This window comes from Pristiophorus japonicus, chromosome 6 (genome assembly GCF_044704955.1).
Source record: "Pristiophorus japonicus isolate sPriJap1 chromosome 6, sPriJap1.hap1, whole genome shotgun sequence".
Lineage (NCBI taxonomy): Eukaryota > Metazoa > Chordata > Chondrichthyes > Pristiophoridae > Pristiophorus > Pristiophorus japonicus.
In genome coordinates, this window is record NC_091982.1 from 223,931,451 (window position 1) to 223,958,182 (window position 26,732).

The following is a 26,732-nucleotide window of genomic DNA, read 5'->3' on the forward strand; positions in this document are numbered from 1 at the left end:
GGAAGACAAATGGAATGTTGGCCTTTATTGTCAGGGGGATAGAGTATAAAAGCAGATAAGTCCTGCTACAACTGTACAGGGTATTGGTGAGGCCACACCTAGAGTACTGCGTACAGTTTTGGCCTCCTAGTTAAGGAAGGATATACTTGTATTGGAGGCTGTTCAGAGAAGGTTGACTAGGTTGATTCTGGAGATGAGGAGGTTGACTTATGAAGATAGGTTGAGTAAGTTGGGCCTATACTCTGGAGTTCAGAAGAACAACACCAGCAACACAAGCAATAGCAGCAATCACACCAGCAGCCTTCTCCTCACCAATCTGCTGCTGCACAGGGATGATACCTCGCTGGAGATGATACCCCCAACACAGGTTATATAGGTAGAGGACATAACTGAACTTCAGGATGCTCAGGCTATTGTTTCAGGTTGTGGCAGACACTTGTAACTTACTGGAAGAAGACCTGTTGCCAAGTGGACCTGGTGGACACACTTACCAACTACTTTGCCTCAGACTTCTCCCAGGGATCTGCAGCAGACATTTCCAGAGTCTCGCAGTCAACTGCCAACACATGCATCACACTGGTGACCGATGCCATGCTTCATAAGTCAGGCATTTATGTAAACTTTGCCACTGAGGCATCCAGTGTTACTGAGCGGGCGCTCGGCTTTGCGGCTCTGGCTGGCTTAACACAGGTGCAGGGCGTCATCGACTGCACACATGTGACCATCAAGACATCCCCACATCACCCAGAAGCGTTTGTGAACCGCAAGTGCTTCCACTCCCTCAATGTGCAGCGTATCTACAACCACAAAAAGATAATCATGCATGTGTGTGCAAGCTTCCGAGAGAGTTGTCATGACTCTTTCATCCTGCGCCTGTCCACCCTTCCACAGTTCTTCCCACCTCCGACCAAACTTACCGGTTGGTTGCTTGGAAACATCAGAACATAAGAACATAATAAATAGGGGCAGGAGTAGGCCACCTGGCCCCTCGAGCCTGCTCCGCCATTTAATACAATCATGGCTGATCTGATCATGGACTCAGCTCCACTTCCCTGCCCACTCCCCATAACCCTTTACTCCCTTATCGCTCAAAAATCTGTCTATTTCCACCTTAAATATATTCAGTGACCAAGCCTCCACAGCTCTCTGGGGCAGAGAATTCCACAGATTTACAACCCTCTGAGAGGAAATTTCTCCTCATCTCAGTTTTAAATGGGTGGCCCCTTATTCTGAGACTATGTCCCCTAGTTTTAGTTTCCCTATGAGTGGAAATATCCTCTCTGCATCCACCTTGTTGAGCCCCCTCATTATCTTATATGTTTCGATAAGATCACCTCTCATTCTTCTGAACTCCGATGATTATAGGTCCAACCTACTCAACCTATCTTCATAAGTCAACCCCCTCATCTCTGGAATCAACCTAGTGAACCTTCTCTGAACAGCTTCCAATGCAAGTATATCCTTCCTTAAATACGGAGACCAAAATTGTACGCAGTACTCTAGGTGTGGCCTCACCAATACCTTGTACAGTTGTAGCAGGACTTCTCTGCTTTTATACTCTATCCCCTTGCAATAAAGGCCAACATTCCATTTGCCTTCCTGATTACATCCGTACCTGCATACTAACTTTTTGTGTTTCATGCACAAAGACCCCCAGGTCCCTCTGTACATCAGCACTTTGCAATTTTTCTGCATTTAAATTATAATTTGCTTTTCTATTATTTCTGCCAAAGTGGATAACCTCACATTTTCCCACATTATATTTGATCTTCCAAATTTTTGCTCATTCACTTAAGACTGTCAATATCTCTTTGCAGATTTTTTGTGTCCTCCTCACAATCTGCTTTCCCATCCATCTTTGTATCATCAGCAAACTTGGCTACATTACACTCGGTCCCTTCATCCAAGTCATTAATATAGATTGTAAATAGTTGAAGCACCAGCAACGATCCCTGCTGCATCCCACTAGTTACTGTTTGCCAACCGGAAAATGATCCATTTATCCCAACTCTCTGTTTTCTGTTAGTTAGCCAATTCTCTATCCATGCTAATATATTACCCCCAACCCCGTGAACTTTTATCATGTACAGTAAATTTTATGTGGCCCCTTATCGAATGCCTTCTGGGAATCCAAATACACCACATCCACTGGTTCCCCCTTATCCACCCTGCTCATTACATCCTCAAAGAACTCCAGCAAATTTGTCAAACATGATTTCCCTTTCATAAAATCATGCTAACTCTGCTTAATTTAATTATGCTTTTCCAAATGTCCTGCTACTGCTTCCTTAACAATTGACTCCAGCATTTTCCCAACAACAGATGTTAGGCTAACTGGTCTACAGTTTCCTGCTTCTTGTCTGCCTCCTTTTTTAAATAGGGGCATTCCATTTGCGGTTTTCCAATCTGCTGGGACCGCCCCAGAATCCAGGGAATTTTGGTAGATTACACCAATGCATTCACTATCTCTGCAGCCACTTATTTTAAGACCCTAGGATGTAAGCCATCAGATCCAGGGGACTTGTCCACCTTTAGTACGATTATGTTACCGAGTACTACTTCATTAGTTATAGTGATTGTATTAAGTTCCTCCCTCCCTAAAGCCCCTAAAACTATCGGTATGTTTTTAGTTTCTTCTACTGTGAAGACCGATACAAAATATTTCTGCCATTTCCCTGTTCTCCACTATTAATTCCCCAGTCTCATCCTCTAGGGAACCAACATTTACTTTAGCCACTCTTCTCCATTTTATGTACCTGTAGAAACTCTTACTAACTGTTTTTATATTTCGTGCTAGTTTATTTTCATAATCTATCTTCCCTCTTTTTATCATTTTTTTGGTCTTTTAAAAGTTTACCAATTCTCTGGCCTCCTACTAGTCTTGGCCACATTGTATGCCCTTGTTTTCAATTTGATACCATCCCTTATTTCCTTAGTTAGCCACGGATGGTTATCCCTTCTCTTAGTCTTTCCTTCTCATTGGGATATATTTTTGTTGCGAGTTATTAAATATCTCCTTAAATGTCTGCCACTGCTCATCAACTGTCCCATACTTTAATCTATTTTCCCAGTCCACTTTAGCCAACTCTGCCCTCATACCTTTGCAGTCTCCTTTATTTAAGCTTCAGACACTGGTTTGAGATCCAACTTTCTCATCCTCCAACTGTATTTGAAATTCAACCATGTTCTGGTCATTCATTCCTAGAGGATCCTTTGCTATGAGATCATTTAGTAATCCTGTCTCATTACACAGTCCCAGATCTAAGATAGCCTGCTCCCTGGTTGGTTCCGCAATGTACTATTGAAGGAAGCTATCCCGGATACATTCTTATGAACTCTTCCTCAAGGCGACCCTGACCAACTTGCTTTGTCCAATTAATATGAAGGTTAAAATCGCCCATGATTATTGTCGTTCCTTTATTACAACCTCCATTATTTTTTGATTTATACTCCGTCCAACACTGTAACTAATGTTAGGGGGCCTATAGACCACACCCACTGACTTTTTCCCCTTACTCCCTACCCCCAAATCCACACACATTTCAAAGGGAAAATTCCAGCCTGTGAGGATTCTACAGTCGGATTGGGTGAAGAGCCTCGTTGTTACTTGACCTGCTCAGACACCACACATCCCCTGGAGAGGCGCCGGGCTGGAACTTATCTCTAAATAGCACAAGTTGCTGCTCAAAAGCTCGCCAAATCTTCTGCGCAGCTGTCAGCTTGATGAACAGCAAGCGCAGTTCCTATTGACGCTGAGGGCAAAATCCGAACCATTATGATAATTTTCTGATTTACTTCTTTGTATGTTTATATTATACATAAAGTTACACATTCTCAGGACATGATTTCACACTTCACAATGCTTCTAGGCAAATGTAGTGAGTGTTATACATAGTTATACAGTCCTATATATTAGGGTATGGTAACTCACGGAAATTTTGCTGATACAGGTAACTAATAGTAACTAATAGTAATACTGGTAAATCTCAGATTCCCATCTTAACCAACAGTAATACATTAACTCACTGATAGTAATCGGTGTAATGCCCCAATAGCCTACCTGTAACTTGTACTAACCCTAAAACCCGCTGATATTCACCCTGAAACTGTCGCCAGAATCCCCCTGCACTCCGGCTCCCCAGTCGGCCACTTTTAACAGGTCGACTTCTCTTTCTATCTCCTTGGACTCTGGTTTGAACTCCTGTTCCGTTTGAAGGTGACAACGCCGAACTGGGAATCTCAGTCAGAGCTAGTCTGTACTTGGACTTAAAGTCACACTTCACGACACAGAGCAAACCGAGAGATCGCACATAGGGCAGCGGGCTCGGTGTTTGGGCACGTCATCCTAAACTCAGCTCAGCACCAACATTTTAAACAACTTCCTGAGCTCAGACTCAATACCTGTAATAGCAAGTATTCATAGAATTATATAAATTACAGCACAGGAGGAGCCCATTCAGCTCCAGTGCTAGCGCTCTCTCCTCTAACCCCAATTCCTCCCCCCACCCCAAGATCTTTTTATATTCTTACTCTTCAAATATATATCCCATTCTCTTTGAAATGAGGTTTTCGTCTCTACCTCAATAGTCACGTGTGGTGAAGTATCTCACAGTCTAATAGATCTGATTTCAAGAAATTTCTTCTTCCTTGCCCTTGTTTCTTCCTTGTTTTCTGCCCCCTAGTTCCCCATTCGCCCTCCAGAGGAAACAATCGTTCACTGTTTACCCACAGTAAGGTTTCACCTGCCCCTTTACAGACTGCTCCTCTCTCAACAAGACAATGCCTGAGGAAAAGAAATCAGCTTCGAAGAAAGGCTCCAAGAAAGTCATCAAGAAAACACCACCGAAGGGCGGCAAGAAGCGCAGAAAATCGCGAAGGAGAGTTACTCCATCTACATCTACAAAGTGATGAAGCAGGTTCATCCGACACCGGCATCTCCTCCAAGGCTATGGGCATCGTGAACTCGTTTGTGAACGATATTTTCGAGCGCATCGCGGGTGAGGTTTCCGCCTGGCCCATTACAACAAGCGTGCGCCTGTTGCTGCCTGGGAAGCTGGCCAAGCATGCTGTGTCAGAAGGGACAAAGGCGGTGACCAAGTACACCAGCTCCAAGTAAAACTCCAGGCTGTCCTGATAGAACAAACCTCTCTCGGTGCCACTCTCACTCACCACCCTGCTACTGCTCCCGGCTCTGTGGGAAATACTGGTCCCCTCACCCACCACTCGCTTGAGCCCCAATCCCATGACCACTAGTCCCCTTCTCTCCCACGACCTCCCATCCCCTAATTCACCATCTTGCCCCGAGTCTCCATCGTTTCCCATGATCGTCGGTACCCAATCCTGTTGATTCCCCAGTCTCCTTCGCTTCCCTCTGCTCTCGAGCCCCCCCGCCAGTTTCAGAGCTCCACCTCCTGATTTCAAGCTGCCCCGATTCCAGAGCCCTGGTGAGTTCAGTGATTCCCCGAATGCCCGTGATTCCCGAGCCTCCGGATTCGCCACTCTCCAGCCCTCGGTCTCGGGGAAAGCACAGAGCAGGGCTGATTTCCCAGAGCACGGGAGCGGTACCCCCGATTCCGGGAAACTCCTGGTCATTCCGGAAGGGTTGGCGATCCCCATGGTATTTTCCTGTTAAGTTGCACCAATATAAAGGATCATACATATTGCATGTGTCGCTACAGAGAACATTTTAACCAAATATCACTTTAATGGAGTGGCAGTAATTGTGAGGGGTTATCTTAACAATACACAAGAGTTTATAAAATAAATGGCTTCAGTGTATTGCAATTCTTTGGCAGTGCTAAATGTTACCCAATTACAGAGATCATGAACTTTCACCTTTTATCGAATAACACTATTGATCAAAAATTTTAAATAACCAATTGTAATTAAAGCAATAGTACAGTTTAACCTGGATATTCAGCAACTTGAGTTACACAGGAAATAACTCCGAAAAACATTGCTTCTGAATGGTTTCTTGCAGGAAGTCTTTTTTCATAGTTTTTCAGATAAACTGTTCCAATCAAAATTCTCTGATAGTCCAATGTGCCCCCCCCCCCCCCTGAGGCGGACTACCATGAAAATGGTGCTTTTATTGACTATCTTGTATTCCGAAAAAGGGTCTTTATCTTCCAGTTGAGAATTATTATATATCAAGCGTAGTTCGTCTGGGACATCTGCAGATGATAGATGCATATATAAATATAAGGTATATGAATTAGATTTATACAACACAATACATTTAATAAGCTACCTCGATCATTATGAACCATTTTTTTTTAAATTACATCACCGGATAAATTGCAGGCAATGTGAAACAGTAATAATATTTTGCCATTTAAGTAACAAATGTTACATACTGATTCCAGGGAGCTTCGGAATTAGCGCCTCCTTAAACTGCAGGATGGTGGTGCTATTAAATTCTTCTTCTGAGCTTGCAATGTCCACTGTTACTGTTTGCCCTGTGAGTCCCTTCACAAATACTTGGTAGACTTTCTTTGAATCCATCTTAATATCTGAGAGGTGTTCTCCTGCCCGGTGAAACTTTCTTATTGTGAAGGTGGCAAAATGCTCACGGTGTTTATATACAGGTTTCAGTTTCATTTTGTCCGTGGTGAGGATAGAAACTCCCCGATGCAACTGCCTCCAGGGGCACTAATGAGGCACAAACTATTTCTGGCGGGGGGGCGGTGGCATTACGAGCTCCCGCAAAGTAGCGCGGGAGTTAGCGGAGGTGTAAAACCGGTAGTGCCCCGGGCCGCTGCACCTCTGACGAAGAAGTCATCGCTGTGTGCGGCAAACCCAATTCGTTCCGGGTGACCCCTTTTTGCCCCGCGGCAGAAATTGGGCAGCGCCTCGTGAGGCTGCCGTGGCGAAGTCAGCGCCAGCCTCGCGGGTCACGAACCAGGCCGCACTCCGCTCGCGGGGCGAAAGTTAAAGGGGAGGTGCGTGGCGGCATTTTGAGTTGTCCTCCGACTTACGGGTCCGGCCTCCATGTGGATTTTCGTGGGATCCGTGCTGCGATCATGCAGCCCGGCAGTCCCGATGGCCTAGTGTAGGTCGCTGAAAACCCTGAAGAGCTCACAGCGTGCCCTCCCCTTTAACGGAAGGGGAGAGCCCTGGAATCACATTAGTGCTGCCTGGAGCAGCGTGGTGGCCCCGACCAGTGAGAGACCATCAGCGGCAGGTCGGGGCCATAAAAGGCGAGCGGCAGCCTGGAAGCTTCTTCACGCAGAGGGTTGTGGGGATCAGGAACTCATTGCCTGGAAGGGTGGTCGATGCAGAAACCCTCACCATATTTAAAAGGTGCTTGGATGGGCACTTGAAGTGCCGTAACCTGCAGAGTTACGGACCTAGAGATGGTAAGTGGGATTAGACTGGATAACCTCTTGTTGGCTGGCGCAGATACGATGGTTAGTACTGCAGGGAATCGAACACGGCCAGGGTGGTCTCCTGGACTAGTTTTGATCGCCTGGATGAGTCGGAGAGGAATTTTTCCAGATTTTTTTCCCTAATTGACCTGAGTTTTTAATCTGTTTTTTTGCCTCTCCCAGGAGATCACATGGCTCTGGTTGGGGTGGAGTGTAGAATGTTTCGGTGCAAGGGGTGTCGTAGTTGCTTGGGGCGGAGTGGTTGGGCCAGATGCTCTTTAGCTTTCCGCCATTGTTCATTGTTCATAGGTTTATATTTAACCTGACCAAGGGCCGTGTGGCTTTTTTCTCGGCCGATGTGGACACGATGGGCTGAAATGGCCTCCTTCTGCACTTTCTAGATTTCTATGTTTCTATGTTTTTAACCGGACCAGGCAGCGGGCAGTCAAGGGGGTCATTCAACCGGACTGCCTGCCTCTCTTCCGCAGTTACATTTGCGCCAGGGTGTCCCTGAAGATGGAGTACGCAGTGTCTACTGGTAGGCTCGTGGCCTTCTGCGAGAGGTGGGCACCAGAGGAACTGGAGTGTATCATGAACCCAGCAACCAAATTTTAATTTTACCGTTAAGGTTCACAAAGTTTTATTTGTTAATTTATCGGTTCTAGTGCCCTTTTAATAAGAGGGCACTCGGCTTTATAGTTTTATTTAAAATAGTTGTAAAGTGTGTACTATGTTCCTCCCACCTCTTGTTTCTCCTCTGCGAATCGCTCCCCCACCCTCGGCTTCTCCGCCCTCAGCTTCCCCTTTTCACCACCCTCGGCTTCTCCGCCCTCGGTTTTCTCTCTTCCCTGCCCTCAGTTTCCCATCCTCCACTGCTCATGGGTGGCTTCCTGGTTCTTGGAACTTATCGCATAACAGCTGCTGGCACGAAGCCACAAGCAAAAATACTCAACGATGGGGGAACCCAACCATTGTAAGATAAATGCAATAACATGGGTAGAAGTCATGTGATCAGATGTCACATGATCAAGCATTACATGATCAGATGTCATATGGTCATGTAATCAAACCTCCACCAACACCTGCAACCAGAGTTGGCAACCCTAACCACTTGATGTGGGAGTCTCAAAGGCTCCTTTAAATGAAGTAATTAAGTGAAGTAATAAAGTTAGCTGATATTGTTAACGGTTCTCTCTCCTCAGGTATTGTCCCTCTCGCCTTCAAACCTGCCGTCATCACTCCTCTCCTCAAAATAACAATCCTTGACCCCACTGTGGTTACAAACTACTGATCGATCTCCAACCTCCCTTTCCTCTCCAAAGTCCTTGAACATGTTGCCGCCTCCCAAATCCGTGCCCATCTTTCCCAGAACTCCAAGTTTGAATCCCTCCAATCTAGTTTCCGCCCCTGCTATAGTACCAAAACTCTCATCAAAGTCACAAATGACATCCTTTGTGAATGTGACAAAGGTAAACCATCACTCCTCATCCTTCTTGACCTATCTGCAGCCTTTTGACACGGTTGACCACTCCATCCTCCTCCAATGCCTCTGCACCATCGTCTAGTTGGGTGGGACTGCACTCGTCTGGTTCCAATCTTATCTATCTAATCATAGCCAGAAAATCACCTGCAATAGTTTCTCTTCCCATTACCTCTGGTGTCCCCAAGGATCTGTCCTTGGCTCCCTCCTATTTCTCAATGATATGCTGCCCCTTGGCGATATCATTCAAAAACACAGCGTCAGTTTCCACACGTACGTGACGACACCCAGCTCTACCTCACAACCACTTCTCTCGACTCCTCCATGGTCTCTAAATTGTCAGATTGCTTGTCCAACATCCAGTGCTGGATGAGCAGAAATTTCCTCCAATTAAATATTGGGAAGACCGAAGCCATTGTCTTTGGTCCCCGCCACAAACTGCGTTCCCTAGCCACTGACTTCATCCCTCTCCCTAGCATTTGTCTGCAGCTGAATCAGACTGTTCGCAACCTAGGTGTCATATTTGACTCTGAAATGAGCAAGAGGTCTCATATCCGCGGCATAACTAAAACTATCTATTTCCACCTCCATAATATCGCCCGTCTCTGCCCCTGCCTCAGCTCTTCTGCTGCTGAAACTCTCATCCTTGCCTTTTGTTACCTCTAGACTTGACTACTCCACCACATTCCTGGCTGGCCTCCCACATTCTACCCTACGTAAACTTGAGATCATCCAAAACTCAGCAGCCTGTGTTCTAACTCGCACCAAGTCCCGCTCGGCCATCACCCCTGTGCTCACTGACCTACATTGGCTCCTGGTTAAGCAATGTCTCAATTTGAAAATTCTCATCCTTGCTTACATATCACTCCATGGCCTTGCCCCTCCCTATCTCTGTAACCTCCTTCCCCCGCAAGATATCTGTGCTCCTCAAATTCTGCCCTCTTGATCATCCGTGATTATAACTGCTGAACCATCGGTGGCCGTGTCTTCAGCTGCCTAGGCCCTAGGCTCTGGAACTCCTTCCCTAAACCTCTCCACCTCTCTACCTCTCTTTCCTCCTTCAAGACACTCTTTAAAACCTACCTCTTTGAACATGCTTTTGGTTATCTGCTGTAATTTCTTCTTATCTGGCTCAGTGTCAAATTTATTTTTTTCTCTTATAACACACCTGTGAAGCAATTTGGGATGTCTTACTACGTTAAAGGCGTTATATAAATACAAGTTGTTGTTATTGTAATATACAATTTATACTTCCATTGAGCATTTATATTCATTGCAGTTCTTTACCTCGATTTTCTTCCCTTGTCAATTCTCTACTGGAGGTGGCACTTGTTGTTGCTAAACAATTCATCATCATCATCATAGGCAGTCTCTCGGAATCGAGGAAGACTTGCTTCGACTCTTAACATGAGTTCTTGAGTGCCTGTACAGTCCAATACGAGAACCACAGTCTCTGTCACAGGTGGGACAGATAGTCGTTGAGGAAAGGGGTGGGTGGGACTGGTTTGCTGCATGCTCTTTCTGCAGCCTGTGCTTGATTTTTGCATGCTCTCGGCAACGAGACTCGAGAAGCTCAGCGCACTCCTGGATGCACTTCCTCCACTTAGGGCGGTTTTGGCCCAATTACAAAGGCAACGGTGGCCTTCCAATACCTTGTGCAATTGTCATATGGGCCTGGACAGTGAGGGTTGTTAATCCAATCCTTGCATGGTGCTGCCAGTGCCAGCCTCGTGATTCCTGGTAAATGCAGCGAGGTGGGCACAGCCTCAGGGAATAAGCCTTGTGGGCCAAAAGGAGCAGGAGTGCTTCCTCCTGGACCTCCAAGTTCACCCACCAGTGGCCCGTCCCTCCCCAAGGTCAGGGATCAGACACCCCTGCTTTGGGGTTGAGGATCGGACTGCTTCTGTTATCTGTGTAAACATTACCAATGTGTAAGACTTCCCACCAGTGGGCGCACCCAAGGGTCACCTGCACACCCCAGGCAAGCAGGTATAAAAGGCAGTCTACCATGCTGCTTCCTCATTCTGTGGTTACATTAAAGAGACCAAGGTCACAACAGTTTGAGCTTACAATATACAGTCTTGTGGAGTTATTCTGAATGTAACAATTGGTGACGAGCAACAGATCACGAACTTTCACACGGTTATGGCTGTCATTGGTATTCTTGAGAGATTTGTTGAGGGCGATGATTGGGAAGCCTTCGTTGAGCGTCTTGACCAGTACTTCGTGGCCAACGAGCTGGATAAGGAAGAAACCACGGTCAAACGCAGGGCGATTCTCCTCACCGTTTGCAGGTCCACGATATATGGCCTCATCAAAAATCTGCTAGCACTAACAAAACCAATGGAGAAGACATATGAAGAGTTGTGCACGCTGGTTCGGGAACACCTCAAGCCAAAGGAGAGCATCTTGATGGCCAGGTATCGCTTTTATACACTCCGAGGGCCAGGATGTGGTGAGCTATGTCGCTGACCTAAGACGACTTGCGGGACCATGCGTATTTGCTGGATTTTTGGGGGAAGTGTTGCGGGACTTTTTTGTGCTTGGAATCGGCCATGAGGTCATTCTTCGCAAATTGCTGTCTGCCGAATCCCTAGATCTGAGCAAGGCCATCACAATAGCCCACGCTTTCATGTCCATGAACAACAACACTAAACAGATATCATTGCAGCATCGAAGCTCACCGGCAAGTACTGTGCATAAAATAACACCTTCAGCAGGCTGAACTGTACATGGCAGGGCCTACCCGCCCACAGAGGTCAGACCTAGGATGACTCAGAGTCCACCGTGGGGCGTGAATGCGAATCCATTAACACCATGTTGGCGCTGCTAGGATAATCATCGAGCCCATCAATATCAATTCAAACTCTACGTGTGCAAGGGCTGTGAAACAATGGGGCATCTCCAGCGAATGTGCAGACGTGCTGCAACTCACCACGTGGTAGAGTTGGCAGAAGATGACAGATCCGGCTTGGATCATGCTGAATGATTAAGGGAGGCAACTCAACCCGAGGCTGAAGAGGAAGTGTATGGGGTACACACCTTCACCACCAAAAGCCCTCTGATAATGTTAAAAGTCAAATTAAACGGCATTCCAGTCTCCATGGATTTGGACACGGGGGTGAATCAGTCAATTATGAGCCAGAAGGCTTTTGAGAAACTGTTGGGCAACAAGGCACAAAGGCCAAAACTAGGCCCGATCCACACCAAGCTGCGCACTTACACCAAAGAGCTCATACCAGTCATTGGTAGTGCGGCAGTGAAGTATTATACGATGGAGCTGTGCATGATTTACCACTATGGATTGTACCAGGCGATAGCCCAACACGGTTCGGCAGAAGCTGGCTAGGAAAGATCCGATGGAACTGGGACAACATCAAAGCACTGTCTTCGGTGGATGATGCCTCATGCACCCAAGTACTAAACAAATTCCCGTCGTTATTCGAGCCAGGCATCGGCAACTTCACAAGCTCCAAAGTGCAGATCCATCTAGTCCCTGATGCAGGACCCATTCATCACAAGGCCCGAGCGGTTCCATACATGATGCGAGAGAAAGTTGAGATCGAGCTGGACAGACTTCAACGAGAGGGGATCATATCGCCAGTCGAGTTCAACGAGTGCGCCAATCCAATTGTTCCGGTGTTGAAAAGCGATGGGACGGTCAGAATCTGCGGGGACCTCAAGGTAACGATCAACCGAGTCTCGTTACAGGACCAATACCCACTACCCAAAGCTGATGACCTGTTCGCAACGCTAGCAGGGGGGAAGTCGTTCACCAAGCTGGATCTAACCTCTGCTTACATGACACAGGAGCTGGCTGAACCTTCGAAAAAATTGTCGTGCATCAACACACACAAAGGATTGTTCATATACCACAGATGCCCCTTTGGGATTCGCTCGGCTGCATCCATCTTCCAGAACAACATGGAGTGTCTGCTGAAATCGGTTCTGTGCACCGTGGTGTTTCAAGACGACATCTTGATCACTGGCTGCAACACCACCGAACACTTGCACAATATGAAAGAGGTTCTAAATCGACTGGACAGAGTGGGACTCAGGCTGAAATGTTCTAGGAAAAGTGTGTTTTCCTGGCGCCAGAGGTTAAATTTCTGGGGAGAAAGAATGCAGTGGACAGCATCAGACCCACGGCGGCCATCAGGAATGCACGCAAACCACAGAATGTGACGGAGCTGCGTTCGTTCCTGGGACTCCTCAACTATTTTGGTGACTTTCTACTGGGGTTGAGCACTTTGCTGGAGCCTTTGCATTTATTGCTACACAAAGGTGACGATTGGATTTGGGGTAAATCTCAAGAGACAGCCTTTAACAAGGCCAAAAACCTATGTTCTAGCAAGTTACTTGTATGACCCATGTAAACGTTTAGTACTAGCTTGTGATGCATCTTCGTACAGGGTCGGTTGTGTGCTACAGCAAGCCAGTGTGTCAGGCAAACTGCAACCGGTTGCACATGTATCCAGATGCTTATCTAAGGCTGAAAGAGCTTACAATATGGTTAAGAAAAGCATTAGCATGCATTTACGGGGTTAAGACAATGCACCAATATCTATTTGGACTCCGGTTCGAGCTCGAAACCGACCACAAGCCACTCATTTCGCTGTTCTCAGAAAGCAAAGGTATTAACACCAATGTTTCAGCTCGCATCCAAAGATGGGCACTAACGTTATCTGTGTATGACTATGTAATCCGCCACAGACCAGGCACTGAGCACTGTGTTAATGCCCTCAGTCGGGTACCATTGCCCACCACTGGGGTGGAAGTGGCGCAACCCGCAGACTTGCTTCTTTTGAGAGCGAGGGGTCACCGTCACGGCTCACCAGATCAGGACCTGCACTAGCCAGGACCCTGTGTTATCACTAGTAAAAAGCTGCATCCTCAGTGGGAGCTGGTCGGCGGTTCCCGGGGAAATGCAAGACGAAATTAAGCCATTCCACCGATGCAGGGATGAAATGTCCATCCATTTGGACTGTCTCCTATGGGGGAATCATGTAGTTTTGCCAAAAAAAGGCAGAGAAACGTTTATACGCGACCTTCACTACCCACTCAGGCATAGTCATGAAGAAGGCTATAGCCAGGTCGCACATTTGGTGGCCCGGCATTGACTCGGAATTGGAGTCATGCGTACACCAATGTAACACTTTGTTATGTCTTTAGATGCTCTGATAATGACTCCATGAGGCAATGCGTTGTACTTGAACTGTAGTGACCTTAGTCCTTTATTGGTAACACCAGAGTGAGGATCACACCTGGTGGCCTGTCTTTTATACTAGGCCTGGCACACCTGTGCAGGTAACCTACAAGTCTCTCACTGAGGTGCCTCCTGGTGGCACACCTTGTAATAGTACAAACAGTAACCATGTAGGATACATGACACACTTGCTCACAGTTGAGCAATGCACCAAGGGAGGCCCCACTGAGTCTGTGGTCATGGCCCCTTCAAACTGTGGTCCAGGGTCCATGTAGATTTCGCTGGCCCCTTTCTAAGAAAGATGTTCCTAGTAGCAGTCGACACTTACCCTAAATGGATTGAATGTATAATGTCATGTACATCCACTGCCACCATTGAAAATCTCCGGGCCATGGTTTGCCCAACGTCCTTGTTAGTGACAATGGACCATGTTTCACCAACTTGGAATTCAACGAGTTCATGACCCACAATGGCATCAAGCATGTCAGATTTGCGCCGCTTAAGCCCACATCCAATGGTCAAGTGCAATGGGCAGTCCAAACCATCAAGCAGAGCTTGAAACGCATGACGGACGGTTCCTGCAGACCCGGTTATCTCTGATCCTGCTCAGCTACCGCATGCGACCCCACTCGCTTACCGGGGTTCCCCCTGCAGAATTGCTAATGAAGAGAGCGCTCAAAACCAGGCTCTCCTTAGTCCACCCATATCTCAATGATCATGTAGAAACCCGGCGTCACCGGCATAACGTGTACCACGATTGCGCGGCTGTATCACGTGACATTGAGGTTACTGACCCTGTGTTTGTTCTTAATTACGGTCATGGTTCCAAATGGATTGCCGGCACTGTGTTAGCCAAGGAGGGGAACAGAGTGTTTGCTGTCAAACTTTTAAATGGACAAACTTGCAAAAAGCACTTGGATCAGACCAAACTGCGGTTCACTGACAACCAAGAACAGTTTGAAGAGGACATTACCATCAATGATCCACCCACATACACCCAACCAGCAATCGACCTCACGGTCAACCACGAGGATGAACCCACCATACCTGACAGTCCGATCAGATCAGTCATACCGCAATGCAGCAATGATCCGACCAACTCGCCCATGCCAGAACTTCAACTCAGACGATCAACCCGGGAACGCAGAGCCCCAGATCGCCTCAACTTATAAATAACTTGTATTTAAAACTTTGGGGGGAATGATGTTATGTATGCAAACATTACCAATGTGTAAGACTTGCCACCAGGGGGCGCACCTGTGGGAGACCCAAGGGTCACTTGCACACCATGGGCAAGCAGATATAAAAGGCAGGCTACCATGCTACTTCCTCACTCTGGAGTTACACCGGAAAACGTGTTATAAAAACGTGTTATTACTTTGGACGGTGGAATGGAATCCTCTTTACAGTTCTAATTTTGTTACTTTAAAAAATGTTGCTTTGATTTCATCTGTTCGGAAAATAATGCCTTCTTGTTAGTACATTTAATTTCTTGGAAAATGAAACTGAAATTATAATCACAAACAATGTTCCAGACTTTGTTCAGAAGATCCTCCCTATAAAATATGCGGTTAGATCGTCACTCACCCTAGCTCAATGAATGAGTTATAATCGGCACCAGACTTGGAATAGTCACATTTCGGGCAGTAAATATTAGAATGGGCACGAGTACAAAGAAAAAAAAGGCAAAACGTACGTAAATTAAATGTTCGTTTTGGAACAGTTAATAATAAATTAGCAAAGCCATCCAGTAAATCGTTCCGGTCTTTGTTTTTTTAAGAAAAATGGAAGAGAAAAAGGAAGCTAAATCCAATAAAAGGAAGAACCAGAGGGAGCACAGACACACCACAAAGAGAAAGAAACAGGACAGGGGAAATGCAAATAATACTGGAACAGGTACAGACAATGTAGACCAGATAGCCCCAGCATAACCGCTTCACGTTTTAGAATAAAACTATCTCCAATAAAATTATGCACATGAGACTGATACGTCCTTGCTTTACAGTACAAATGCACACGAGGCCCATGCTTGAGAGAAGGTCAGTCTATGACCTGTTCTTTATTCCTTAGCACTCAAGTGATGGAAGTGGGTGGAGCTTCCCCTTTTATATCTGAAGGTCCAGGTTAGGAGTGTCTCCCACAAGTTCACCACCTAGTGGTCATTGTTCTCACAGTGTACAACTTAGGTCAGTTTATATATGGGTTACAATGCTGGTTGAATACATGACATCACCTCCCCCTCCAAAGTCTTATTGGGATCACAGGTTGAGTCTCTCTGGTGGTTTACGCTCCCTTGTAGAGCATCTGAGTTGGGGCTCCGGTTGTTGGGCGCTGGCCTGAGTGTCTGCTGTTTGCGGTGCCTCAGGCCTGTCCGGACTGCCCACAGTGACTGGGTTCTCCTCCCTTTGGTTCTGGTGTTTGGTCACCTGTGGAGGAGTGAACTCTACATCGTGTTCTTCCTCTGCTTCTTCTATGGGGTTGCTGAACCTCCTTTTTGTTTGATCCACATGTTGGCGGCAGATTTGTCCATTGGTAAGTTTAACTACCAGAATCCTATTTCCCTCTTTGGCAATCACAGTGTCTGCGAGCCATTTGAGCGCTGCAGCGTAGTTCAGGACAAAAACCGGGTCATTTATATCAATACATCGCGCCCTCGCATTCCTGTCATGGTAGTCATATTGTGACTGGCACCTGCTCTCGACAATTTCTTTCATGGTGGGGTGTATAAGGGATAACCGGGTTTTGAGCGTCCTTTTCATTAGCAGCTCTGCGGGTGGAACCCCTGTGAGCGAGTGTGGTCGGGATCTGTAGGCCAACAGGAGGCGTGATAAGCATCATTGTAGGGAACCCCCTTGAATTCTGAGCATCTCCTGTTTGATTATCTGCACTGCTCGTTCTGCCTGGCCGTTTGAGGCCGGCTTGAACGGTGCCGTTCTGACATGGTTAATTCCATTGCCTGCCACGAAATCCTGGAATTCAGTGCTTGTGAAGCATGGGCCATTGTCGCTGACCAAGATGTCCGTTAGACCGTGGGCGGCGAACATTGCCCGTAGACTTTCTACTGTGGCAGAGGATGTGCTTGAATTTAAAATGTCACACTCGATCTATTTGGAGTAGGCGCATACTACTACCAAAAACATTTTTCCCATGAAAGGACCTGCGTAGTCCACATGGATGCGTGACTCTGGCTTGGCGGGCCAGGACCAGGGGCTAAGGGGGGCTTCCCTGGGTGCACGTGTTGCACCTGCGAACACAAAGTTCCAGATCTGTGTCTATCCCTGGCCACCAAACGTGTGACCTGGCAATTGCCTTCATCATGACAATGCCCGGTTGCTCATTGTGGAGTTCTCTGCCCATCTGGGGCATGACTACACGGTTTCCCCACAGTAGGCAATCGGCCTGAATCGAGAGTTCATCCCTGTGCCTGTGAAATGGTTTAAATTCCTCAGGGTATGCCCTGTACGTGGCTGCCCAGTCCCCATTCAGGACACATTTCTTGACTGGAGACAATAGCGGGTCTCTATTTGTCCAGACTTTAAACTGACGGGCTGTCACGGGTGAGCCTTCGCTTCTGAAAGCTTCAACAGCCATGACCATCTCAGCAGCATGCTCAGTAGCCCCCTCAGTGGTAGCTAGTGGGAGCCTGCTGAGTGTATCGGCGCAGTTTTCGGTGCCCGGTCTGTGCTGAATTGTGTAGTCATAGGCGGCTAACGTGAGTGCCCACCTCTGTATGCGGGCCGATGCGTTTGCATTTATGGCCTTGTTGTCGGCCAAAAGGGACGTTAAGGATTTGTGATCTCTCTCCAGCTCAAATTTCCTGCCAAACAGGTACTGGTGCATTTTCTTTACCGCATATACACATGCGAGCGCCTCCTGTAGCCGCTTTCTGCCTGGGACAGACTTCTGGAGGCATAAGCTACCGGCTGTAACTGACCCTTGGCATTGAAATGCTGCAACACACACCCGACACCATAGGACGACGCATCGCACGTTAACACAAGTTTCTTACATGGGTCATATAGCGTTAACAGATTGTTGGAACATAACAAATTGCGTGCTCTATTAAAAGCCCTTTCCTGGCTGTCCCCCCAGACCCATTCGCGACCTTTGCGTAGGAGCACGTGTAGCAGCTCTAGCAGCGTGTTCAATTTGGGAAGAAAGTCACCAAAATAGTTCAGGAGCTCCGGGAATGAACGCAGCTCCGTCGTGTTACATGGTCTGGGTGCTCTCTGGATCGCTTCCGTCTTGGCTGCAGTAGGGCTGATCCCGTCTGCTGCTACCCTCATCCCCAGGAATTCTACCTCTGGAGCTAGGAAGACGCACTTCGCCTTTTTCAGTCGCAGCCCTACCTGGTCCAGTCTGCGTAGCACCTCCTCCAGGTTGTGGAGGTGTTCTTCAGTATCGTAACCCGTGATGAGGATTGAAAAACCAACGTCCCTGGAATCGACTTGAGGAGGCTTTCCATATTTCGTTGGAAGATCGCGACGGCCGAGCGAATCCCGAACAGACATCTGTTGTACTCAAACAACCCCTTGTGTGTCATGATGGTGGTCAGCTTCTTCGAGTCACTCGCCAGCTCCTGGGTCATGTAAGCTGAGGTCAGGTCCAATTTTGAAAAAAGTTTGCCACCGGATAGCGTCGCAAAGAGGTCCTCCGCTCTCAGTAGCGTGTACTAGTCTTGGAGTGACACCCGATTAATGGTGGCCTTGTAATCACCACATATCCTGACCGACCCATCCGCCTTGAGCACCGGTACAATCGGGCTCGCCCAGTCACTGAATTGAACTGGCGAGATGATTCCTTCCCTCAGCAGGCGGTCCAATTCGCCTTCTATCTTTTCCCGCATCACATACGGCACCGCTCTGGCTTTGTGGTGTACTGGCCTGGAGTCCGAGTTAATGTGAATTACTACCTTGGCCCCCATGTAAGTGCCAATGCTGGGTTGAAATAATGAGTCAAATTTGTCCAGGATCTGTGAGCATGATACTCGCTCCACAGAGGAAATTGCATTGACATCGCCCCAATTCCAGTTCATGACAGCACGCCAACTCCTCCCCAGTAGTGCGGGACCGTCCCCCAGGACAACCCAGAGTGGCAACCTGTTCTCCGCATCTTTGTGGGTCACGACTACTGTGGCGCTGCCTCGCACCGGAATGATCTCCTTTGTGTATGTCCATAGTCAATCGGCGATAATTTTGGCCTCCTGGCCTTGGACGTCCACAACTTTTCGAACTGTTTGATACCCATCAGGGACTGGCTGGCCCCCGTGTCTAACTCCATTGATACGGGATGCCATTGAGGAGCACTTTCATCATTATCGGTGGCGTCCTGGTGTATGAACTATATACGTGCTTCACATGAACTCACTGAACTTCAGCTTCCAGCGATTTCCCCCAGCGTTCATTTCTGCAATTTCTGCAAACTCTGGCTGAGTGTGTGCCTCCACGCCTCCAACATGAGCTGCTGTTGGAAACAAAAGGTCCCTTGCCAGTCGATTGTCCCTGACTGCCCCTGTGATTGTCCTTGAGTGCACCATTAACAGGTGTTGATGGCCCCATTACTGGCCGCATTGTCCCTTTCAATGGTGTGAATCGCCGTTCAGCTTGCCATTTTCTCTGTCGAACTCCCCCTCTGGGTTCGACTACATGTTGGGACATGCCTGACTGCCCTTGTCTGACTGGAGAACTGTGTGCTGCTTTAACAATGTTGAATCTCTGTCCCAAACATTCCTTAACACAGTACCTCTCGTCTGTTCTGCTAGTGGCCATGCTCGCGTGGTTTAAATCCCAGTTTCTCGTCGCCATTGATACGTCCTTGCTATACAGTATAAATGCACACGAGCCCATGCTTGAGAGAAGGTCAGTCTGTGACCTGTCCTTTGTTCCTTAGCACTCAAGTGATGGAAGTGGATGGAGCTTCCCCTTTTATATCTGAAGGTCCAGGTTAGGAGTGTCTTCCAAAAGTTCACCACGTAGTGGTCATTGTTCACACAGTGTTACAACTTAGGTCAGTTTATACATGGGTTACAATGCTGGTTGAATACATGACATCGACCTACAGCTCAGTACCCAAATAACAAGCTTTTCCTGCACCGACATGCATTTTTGTCCCGTGGTTATAAAGGCGATTGAAGAACCAATTGCAGTCTTCAGGTGAAAGGGCATTGCAGAGCAGGGCGTAATTGGATAAGATGTGATTCAGGCTCCATTTTAAAGTCATGCATTCTGTCCGTATTTATTTTTATGTAATACTTTGACAAAACTTACAGCTATTTGTATGTTGACTAAAGATGGGGAAACTTTCTAACCACTGTGTTGCCTTTAGTAATTGTGTTGTGATTTAAATGTGTTTTTTTATAGCCCTTTCAGGAAACCACACATATGAGGCTTCCACACAGGGGCAAGCTTCGCAAGGCCCCCAAAACTGCTGCTGTACTCACAAAAGAAAGGTGCAGTAAGTAAGCCATATTTATTTTGTGTGGGAGTAATTCAGAGGCAATATTTAATTAGAATTGTATAACCATCTTAAACTGGGAGTATAACCATTAGACAGCCTTTTAAAAATCAACCAGTTACAATGAATTAAGATTGACTTTAAAATATTTATTTATTTAATACTTCTATTGATAACTCAATTGGAGAAAGCTAACATTCAGGAGGGAGATGAAGTAAACATATACACAGTGAAGATAAACAAATTTTGAAAGATTCATGAATTAAGACTTGGATCGCTGCTGAAATGAATTCAGCCCTTTACAGTGATGCTGGGAGGTGTGTGCCTTGTTTAAGTTTGTATGTATGTATACGAAGTGTTCATTAAATTCTCATCAGATATTGTGCATATCTGTTCATTGTGACCATAGCTCATTTATTTTCGGTGAGAAATATATTAAAGATGCCTTGAAGTACAGGTAGTCACACTCTCTCAATACCCAAGGCAAAATAATATACACAAAATCATAGGGATGAAATTCCGTTATGCCCTGTTTGGAGGCAGTAACATCCGGGAGGTGGGACATTTTGCGCCAGGCGTGCAAGTCCTGCCCCACATGCTAATGTCAGGTTACCGCCCCCGAAAGGAGGTGGAGCGCAAAGTAACATGCTTCACTTCCTTTCTAGGGTGCTAGTGGGGTGGACGCATAGGGAGTAGCGTAGCGCTGCCACATAGGAGGGACTCTTCCTTTCATTGAAGGGAAGGGCCCAAGCTGCAAACTCTGCACTGGCAAAATGGCCTTCCCTGGACTATCGGGGAGCAGGGGTGTCATGTCAAAAGTAGAGTGCCGGGCTGACCAACGGGATGCTCGGAAAAATCATCACAATTTTGTTTTAAATCACCGTCGCCTCTCTAAGTATCGGCCCGCAAGTAGGGCCTGCAGCCCGGTTCACGTCTCCTGAAACTCGTTGGCATCACCCGACGCAACTTCCAAATTTTGTTCCGGGGCTAAAACGGGGCACTGCGCATGGTGATGACATTGTCATCGCCGACACACCGCAGCGGGGCGCTACAGGTCACCGCCACCGCTAAATTCCCGTGGAATTTAACGGGAGTTGTTAGCAGCGCCGTGCACGGGCAAAAAGTCGTAAACGCTCCCGGGGGCGCGAACGAGAGGTGCAAATGACCCGAATTTCTAGGCTCATGTGTATACATTTTTTGTACATTGAAGATTTCTGAATTTGTTGGAGACGTCCTGTCATTGGAGATGTGAAAGTTTAATTCCTTGAAGATATTTTGGTGCATTCTCATGGACCCTTATTAGCTGTCGAAAACCTCAAATAGCAGCACTGGGAAGAACTCATGCTTCTTTTAATGTCATTGTCTTCCTCAGAACTATGAGTTAATCCTTATTGCCTTGCTGTTCACTTTTGTTAATCTTTCAAACTATGTCATTATTGTAAGGGATAAATTGTAATAGTTGCAAATAGGTGGTCAGAATTATGCTGTAGGTAGTGAACTGATCAGTATTAGGAGGGTCTGTATAATTGCCTATGTATGTAACACTTGCTTATGTAGGTATAGCACAAATGTACAACGCATTAAACTGAATCCATAATCTCTGTAATACTTAGACAGCAAAATCAGCAGTTGTTGATCAGAAGTCTCTGAGGAAGAGATAAGGAAGCCAGTTTAGGCGTCTATTATACTGTGGCAAAGTGCAAGTCATGGAACAACACCATAGAAGATGGGCAATTGCATATACCATTCAGAGACAGTTTGATAAGAGTCGACAAATCAATGTAACTTCGCTGATAGAATTAGATCTATCGAGGATTTTGTAGGAGGGTGCTTCTCTCCAAAACCTGTATAAATTGTACTTGAAACCTCTTGTATTTCGGAGTTTCCACGACTGAACCTTCCTGTGCATTGCTCATAATAAAACCGGTAAACCTGAGGTTTCGTTTGTTTACTTCCGTGGTCGTTATACAGTGGGAGCTGGGCGAGGTGTCGATTATATCAGTTAATCCAGCCTGAGGAAGAGAAGCCTCTTTTTAATCCCAACAGAAGGGCGAGGTGTCGATTAACTGTATCAGTTAGTCCACCTTAGAAGGAGAGAAGCCTCCTTTGTACCCCAACATTATTATACAGTCTTTTTGCTAGTAACTTTTTCCATGCTGTTTTTCTGCATTTTTTTAAATCTCTGCTCCTCAAATCACTGACTCTTGTTTGGATGTAGTTCCACAGGCAGCCCTCTGGAATCTAATCTAAATTGGCCATTCTTTTTCTGTGAACCCAGATAATGAGTGTTTTCAGACTGGAGGGAATAGTGATTAATATAATGAATGGCCTGACTTGTTCCATTCAAACCCAATTAAAATGAAATGCTGCTGTTATTTTATTATCTATTAATGACCACAAAAGAAGTACAATATCATCTGTGTTGGATTTGTTGCACTTGTATTGAGTTCTTTCTTTGACTGCCATGGTTTTACTCTACTGCAGGCTATGTTGGACTGGTTAACCAAGGAGCTACTTGTTATCTTAACACGTTGCTTCAGACTTTCTTCATGACCGCAGAATTCAAGAAAATAATATAAGTAAAGTATTATAAGTAAAGTATGTCTGAGTTAATTCAAAGCTTTACTTCATTGGTCCAAAATTTCATAAATATCAAAAATATTTCATTGCCAGCAATGAAATTTGGTACATATATGCACGCAACTCACGAACATGTTAACCTGTAAGGTTGACTGGTAGAGATGTTTGCCGTATCATATTGCTGGCCTTGGCAGGAGCTCTCGGAGAATGTTTAAAGAGTTTCTGTAATTCTTTAACTAATTCCTGCTCATCAAACACAACAGACTCTCTGTAGAGAAGAAAAGAAGCACAAACATCTGTTACCAATTGCAGTAGCTGTTTAAAGAGTTAGAAGAACTACAGATGGCATTATTATAAGCCTGGGGATGAACAGACAAGATGGTAAATAAATGTTGAAATGCATTTTTAAATAAAATGTTATTAAGAAAATTACATTGAATTGCAAATAATATCTGACAACTTATATAATACTAAAAGGATTATTTTAAAGGAATAGCATAGTAAGTATTGCCATCGTGGGTGATGTTGAGTAGAGGCCAATGAAGACAAAAGTCAAATGAACAGTCATTGCCAGACCACTTTTGTATACTTTGTCACCTCAGAGTAATTTTGGTGGAGGCCTGGGAACAAGTCACACACACCGTGCAAACTGTAGTTGGTGCTTGGCCCAAAGTTATAGCAACAACTTACAATTTTGTAGTATTTGTTAAATAGAAAAAGATTTCTCAGAGCACTTTACAGGCTGACGGACTCTACCACTTGTACCTGGGTATGTTTGCAGAGCAGTGACTGAGCTATGCCATCTGCTGTATCAAGGGGTATGGAGAGAAGGCAGGAAAGGGGTACTGAGGTGAATGATCAGCCATGATCTTATTGAATGGCGGTGCAGGCTCAAAGGGCCGAATGGCCTTATCCTGCACGTATTTTCTATGTTTCTATGCCTCAAAGACAACGTAAACAATTGGCTCTTCCCATTGCTGTCACAGTCACCATGGCTTTAAGCTTCTACACCAGGAGCCTCAGTCCACATCTGCTAGTCCTCAGATCATATCAGTATAAAGCAAGTGACTAATGCTATGTATGCCAGGGGAAATGTCTTTATTTCTTTCCTTTTGGAAAAAAGACCCCCGTAATGGCACATAATGTTTTCTGCTCCCCAAGAGTCTAGAATAGTATAGCTGGAACACATCAATCTGACTTACACCAATAAATATGGAAAAAACAGGAATAAGCACAACATTGGTAATTATGTCAGTAAATATATTAGTTATTTTTGTTTAAGTTTTAGAACAGCAAGACTTAGAAGAATATTTCCGACTCATATTGAACAAAGTCGCCACTAAGCTTGATGGATCAGACATATTACAGGTATATTTATATATCCGGCACTTTGGTTCACACCAGACTTGGGATGAATGATCATTAGTTTGCCTCTATGGAAAAAAAGAAATATTTTTTAGAACACCTTATCAGATCTCTCAGAAATGCTCCTTAGCATTTCACAAGAATTACTTTGAAATTAAGTAACCATTGCTATGTAGGGAAACATAGCAGCCATTTTGTACACAGCAAAATTCTACAAACAACAATGTGGCTAACCAGTCGTTAATCTATCATTCATTTATTCGGGTCTCCCAGTTAGAATCATAGGGCCCAAGTTTCGAGCCACGCCTAGAACGGCGCAGTCCCGACCTGGACGCCTGTTTTTTGCGCCACAAAGTGCCCCTAAAATAAAAAACTCCAGATTCTCCACCTCCATACAGGTCCTCTGGCCCTCGGCGCAGCGCAGCAGGAGCTGTAGGGGGCGGAGCCAGGTCCCTGCGCCGAAAACAGTGCCGGGACCTCTGCACATGCGCGCTACAGTGGGCACGCAAGTGCAGTAGCTCCAGGCGCCCGAAACTGTGTGGGAGGGGCCGAAGCACGCAGCCCCTAGCCCTGGCCGAATGGCCTCACTGCGGCTTCTTGAATAAGGCTCCTCCCACGGCCAGCTCCTGCTTCCTCCCGACCCGACTCGACTCCCGCCTCTCGCCTCCGGACCGGACCCGACACCCAACCTGACCTCCCTCTCCCTCCCACCACCCCCCCCCGACCCGACCCAACGCCACCTACCTGTAAATCTGGTGCTGGGGACGGGCCCTGTCCGAAGTCTCGGGCCCGGCCCGTTCAGCCTCCCTCCCCCTTCTTCCCCCCCCACCCCCCACAATCTCCTTCCCCCCCCCCAATCTCCTTCTCCCCCCCCCCCCCCAATCTCCTCCTCCCCCCCAATCTCCTTCTCCCCCCCCCCAATCTCCTTCTCCCCCCCAATCTCCTCTCCCCCCCTAATCTCCTTTCCCCCCCCAATCTCCTTCTCCCCCCCATCTCCTTTCTCCCCCATCCCTCCACCTTCTCCCCCTTCCCTCCCTTTGCTCTCCCTCTACCCCCCTCCTCCCCCTCTCCTCGCTGTCAGAAACACAGACACTGACAGACAGAGAATGAGAGACACACAGACAGACAGATAGAGACACTGACAGAGACACACTGAGGGGGGCATCCCAGCATGCTGTTGGAGGGCTCCCGGTGCTGCAGTCGGTAAGTAGAAAACGTTTTATTTATTGATTTAAAAAAAAAAATTATTTCTTATTAATTTTTTTTGATTGATTTATTGGTTGATTTATTGATGTATTTATCATTTATTATTGATGATGGCTCTTTATTTGTAAAACTGAAGTGTTTAATGTTTGTAAACTTCCCTTTAAACACCCCCCCCCCCACCATTCCCTACGCCTGATTTGTAGCCTACGCCTGATTTTCTAAAGTATAGACAAGGTTTTTTCGAGCGCACAAAAATCTTCACTTACTCCATTCTAAGTTAGTTTGGAGTAAGTTTTCACTCTCAAAACTTTGAAATCAGGCGTAAGTGGCCGGACACGCCCCCTTTTGAAAAAAAAATTCTGTTCCAAAGTGAAACTGTTCTAACTGACTAGAACTGGAGCAAACTAAATGACGAATTCTGATTTCTAAAATACTCCGTTCTACACCAGTTGCTCCTAAAAATCAGGAGCAAATCATGTGGAAACTTGGGGCCATAGACTGGTTACAGCAGAGAAGGAGGCCATTTGGCCCATCGAGCCCATGCCTGCACTCTGCAAGATCATTTCAGCCTCCCCTGCCTTTTCCCCATAGCCTGCATTTTTTTTTTTCTTCAGGTACTTATCCATTTTCCTTGTGAAAGCCACAATTGTGTCTGCCTTCACCACCCCTTCAGTCAGTGCACTCAGATCCTAACCACTCGCTGCGTAAAAAAGTCTTTCCTCATGAAGCCTTTGGTTCTTTTGCCAATCACCTTAAATCTGTGTCCTCTGGTTCTTGACCCTGCTGCCAATGGGAACGGTTTCTCTCTATCTACTCTGTCCAGACCGCTCATGTTTTTGAACACCTCTATCAAATCTCCTTCCAACCTTCTCTGCTCTAAGGAGAACAACCCCAGCTTCTCGAGTCCATACACGTAACTGAAGTCCCTCATCCCTGGAACCATTCTCGTAAATCTTTTCCGAATCCCCTCTAAGGCTTTCACATCAGAATTGGGCACAGTACTCCAGTTGAGGCCGCACCAGTGTTTTATAAAGGATCATCAAAACTTCCTTGCCTCCTTTGGTCGGCACTGTCA

General features: G+C 46.4%; 1 protein-coding gene and 1 long non-coding RNA gene across 4 annotated transcripts in view; one reads left to right on the forward strand and one right to left on the reverse strand.

Moving 5' to 3' along the window:
• Positions 1–5,680: 5,680 nt before the first annotated feature.
• On the reverse strand, positions 5,681–7,217 carry LOC139265973 (uncharacterized). The gene is made up of 2 exons (XR_011593666.1): positions 6,357–7,217; positions 5,681–6,173 (listed from the first exon to the last, which is right to left on the reverse strand). It is a non-coding gene; the product is annotated as an uncharacterized lncRNA (long non-coding RNA).
• The window catches only part of LOC139265392 (ubiquitin carboxyl-terminal hydrolase 47-like), a 52,175-nt gene continuing 32,194 nt past the window's right edge, over positions 6,752–26,732 (forward strand). For all 3 annotated transcript variants that reach the window (XR_011593550.1, XM_070882382.1, XM_070882380.1), the window contains exons 1-4: positions 6,752–7,358; positions 15,834–15,949; positions 20,413–20,506; positions 24,369–24,454. The gene's annotated coding sequence lies outside the window, so the exon portion shown is untranslated. The remainder of the gene's footprint in view (positions 7,359–15,833; positions 15,950–20,412; positions 20,507–24,368; positions 24,455–26,732) is intronic.